We start from the raw sequence: 3,635 nt of genomic DNA, 5'->3' as shown, positions 1-3,635 counted from the left end.
TTCAAATATTTTCTCAGTCCCTTTCTTTTTCTCTTCTTCTTCTGGAACCCCTATAATTCGAATGTTGGTGCGTTTAATGTTGTCCCAGAGGTCTCTGAGACTGTCCTCAGTTCTTTTCATTCTTTTTTCTTTATTCTGCTCTGCATTGGTTATTTCCACTATTTTATCTTCCAGGTCACTTATCCGTTCTTCTGCCTCAGTTATTCTGCTGTTGATCCCATCTAGAGTACTTTTAATTTCATTTATTGTGTTGTTCATAATTGCTTGTTTCATCTTTAGTTCTTCTAGGTCCTTGTTAACTGATTCTTGCATTTTGTCCATTCTATTGTCCATTCTATCTCCAAGATTTCGGATCAACCTTACTATCATTATTCTGAATTCTTTTTCAGGTAGACTGCCTATTTCCTCTTCCTTTGTTAGGTCTGGTGGGTTTTTATCTTGCTCCTTCATCTGCAGTGTGTTTTTCTGTCTTTTCATTTTGCTTATCTTACTGTGTTTGGGGTCTCCTTTTTTGCAGGCTGAAGGTTCGTAGTTCCTGTTGTTTTTTGTGTCTGTCCCCAGTGGCTAAGGTTGGTTCAGTGGGTTGTGTAGGCTTCCTGGTGGAGGGGACTAGGGCCTGTGTTCTGGTGGATGAGGCTGGATCTTGTCTTTCTGGTGGGCAGGTCCACGTCTGGTGATGTGTTTTGGGGTGTCTGTAGACTTATTATGATTTTGGGCAGCCTCTCTGCTAATGGGTGGGGTTGTGTTCCTGTCTTGCTAGTTGTTTGGCATAGGATGTCCAGCACTGTGGCTTGCTGGTCGTTGAGTGAAGCTGCGTGCTGGCGTTGAGATGGAGATCTCTTGGAGATTTTTGCTGTTTGATATTATGTGCAGCTGGGAGGCCTCTTGTGGACCAGTGTCCTGAAGTGGTTCTCCCACCTCAGAGGCACAGCACTGACTCCTGGCTGCAGCCCCAAGAGCCTTTCATCCACAGGGCTTCTTAATTTGGGATGATTCGTTGTCTATTCAGGTATTCCACAGATGCAGGGTATATCAAGTTGATTGTGGAGCTTTAATCCGCTGCTCCTGAGGCTGCTGGGAGAGATTTCCCTTTCTCTTCTTTGTTCTCACAGTTCCCAGGGGCTCAGCTTTGGATTTGGCCCCGCCTGTGCGTGTAGGTCGCCGGAGGGCGTCTGTTCTTTGCTCAGACAGGACGGGGTTAAAGGAGCCGCTGATTCGGAGGCTCTGGCTCACTCAGGCCGGGGGGTAGGGAGGGTCACGGAGTGTGGGGCGGGCCTGCGGCGGCAGAGGCCGGCGTGACGTTGCAGCCTGAGGCGCGCCGTGCGTTCTCCCGGGGGAGTTGTCCCTGGATCCCGGGACCCCAGCAGTGGCGGGCTGCACAGGCTCCCCGGAAGGGCGTGTGGCTAGTGACCTATGTTCGCACACAGGCCTCCTGGTGGCGGCAGCAGCGGCCCTAGCGTCTCATGTCTGTCTCTGGGCTCCGCACTTCTAGCCGCGGCTAGCGCCCGTCCCTGGAGCTCTCTCAAGCAGCGTTCTTAATCCCCTCTCCTCGTGCACCAGGAAACAAAGAGGGACGTAAAAGTCTCTTGCCTCTTCGGCAGGTCCAGACTTTTCCCCGGACTCTCTCGCGGTGCACTAACGCCCTGCAGGCTGTGTTCACGCCGCCAACCCCAGTCCTCTCCCGGCGCTCCGACAAAAGCCGGAGCCTCAGCTCCCAGTCCCGCCCGCCCCGGCGGGCGAGCAGACAAGCCTCTCGGCTGGCGAGTTCCGGTCGGCCCGATCCTCTGCGCTGGAGTCTGTCCGCTTTGCCCTCCGCACCCCTGCTGCTGTGCTCTCCTCCGCGGCTCCCAAGCTCCCCCACTCCGCCTCCCGAAGTCTCCACCCGCGAAGGGGCTTCCTAGTGTGTGGACACTTTTCCTCCTTCACAGCTCTCTCCCGCTGGTGCAGGACCCGTCCCTATCCTTTTGTCTCTGTTTAGTTTTTTCTTTTGCCCTAACCAGGTACGTGGGGGGTTCCTTGCCTTTTGGGAGGTCTGAGGTCTTCTGCCAGCGTTCAGTAGGTGCTTCAGGCAATTATTGATATGCATGTTACTATGACCATTTTCTTAATTTTTTGGCTTTGTTTTTGTAGGTCCTTTTCTTCTCCTGTATTTCCCACTTAGAGAAGTTCCTTTAGCATTCGTTGTAGAGCTGGTTTGGTGGTGCTGAATTCTCTTAGCTTTTGCCTGTCTGTAAAGCTTTTGATTTCTCCATCGAATCTGAATGAGATCCTTGCCAGGTAGAGTAGTCTTGGTTGTAGTCCTTCCCTTTCATCACTTTAAGTATATCATGTCACTCCCTTCTGGCTTGTAGAGTTTCTGCTGAGAAATCAGCTGTTAACCTTATGGGAGCTCCCTTGTATGTCATTTGTCGTTTTTCCCTTGCTGCTTTCAATAATTTTTCTTTGTCTTTAATTTTTGCCAATTTGATTACTATGTGTCTTGGCATGTTTCTCCTTGGGTTTATCCTGTATGGGACTCTCTGCACTTCCTGGACCTGGGTGGCTATTTCCTTTCCCATGTTAGGGAAGTTTTCGATTATAATCCCTTCAAATATTTTCTCAGGTCCGTTCGCTCTCTCTTCTCCTTCTGGGACCCCTATAATGCGAATGTTGTTGTGTTTAATGTTGTCCCAGAGGTCTCTTAGGCTGTCTTCATTTCTTTTCATTCTTTTTTCTTTATTCTGTTCCGCAGCAGTGAATTCCACCATTCTGTCTTCCAGGTCACTTATCCGTTCTTTTGCCTCAGTTATTCTGCTGTTGATTCCTTCTAGTGTAGTTTTCGTTTCAGTTATTGTATTGTTCATCTCTGTTCGTTTGTCCTTTAACTCTTCTAGGTCTTTGTTAAACATTTCTTGCATCTTCTCGATCTTTGCCTCCATTCTTTTTCCAAGGTCCTGGATCATCTTCACTATCATTATTCTGAATTCTTTTTCTGGAAGGTTGCCTATCTCCACTTCAGTTAGTTGTTTTTCTGGCATTTTATGTTGTTCCTTCATCTGGTATATAGCCCTCTGTCTTTTCATCTTGTCTATCTTTCTGTGAATGTGGTTTTTGTTCCACAGGCTGCAGGATTGTAGTTCTTCTTTCTTCTGCTTCTTTCCCTTTGGTGGATGAGGCTATCTAAGAGGCTTGTGCAAGTTTTCGGAATACAGAAGATTCTGAATATAAATTTGTAGGTCAATGAATTCTAAAGTTGACAGAAGTCTTTTTGGCCATGACAGAATACATGGCAGCAGATTTGACCTTCTGCATAAATAATTATAAAACTCAACAAAATATATAAACAATTGTTGTCAAACACTGGGCAACAAAAAGTGCAGAACTGTGATTACTTAGATTTGGGAAATAAATAAGGTCCTGTGATTGTCTTAGCCTTCTGACTGGATGTACTTTCCAGACCATTGGCTCAGGGAGGGGAACCTCAAGCAGAACACAGTAGTCTTGCTAAGTTAAGAAGACAAAGATTAGAGTTCACTGAGGCTGAAACAGCTGGAATTTATGGGACAGAAAACCAGAGAAGAGGGAGCTATGCAGAGAAAACACCCCAGAAAACTGCTTGAAATGCCCTCGAGTCTTTTGCTAAATATGAAGCTGAC

This window comes from Stenella coeruleoalba (assembly GCF_951394435.1).
Source record: "Stenella coeruleoalba genome assembly, chromosome: X".
NCBI lineage: Eukaryota > Metazoa > Chordata > Mammalia > Artiodactyla > Delphinidae > Stenella > Stenella coeruleoalba.
Note: the sequence above shows the minus strand (reverse complement) of the source record.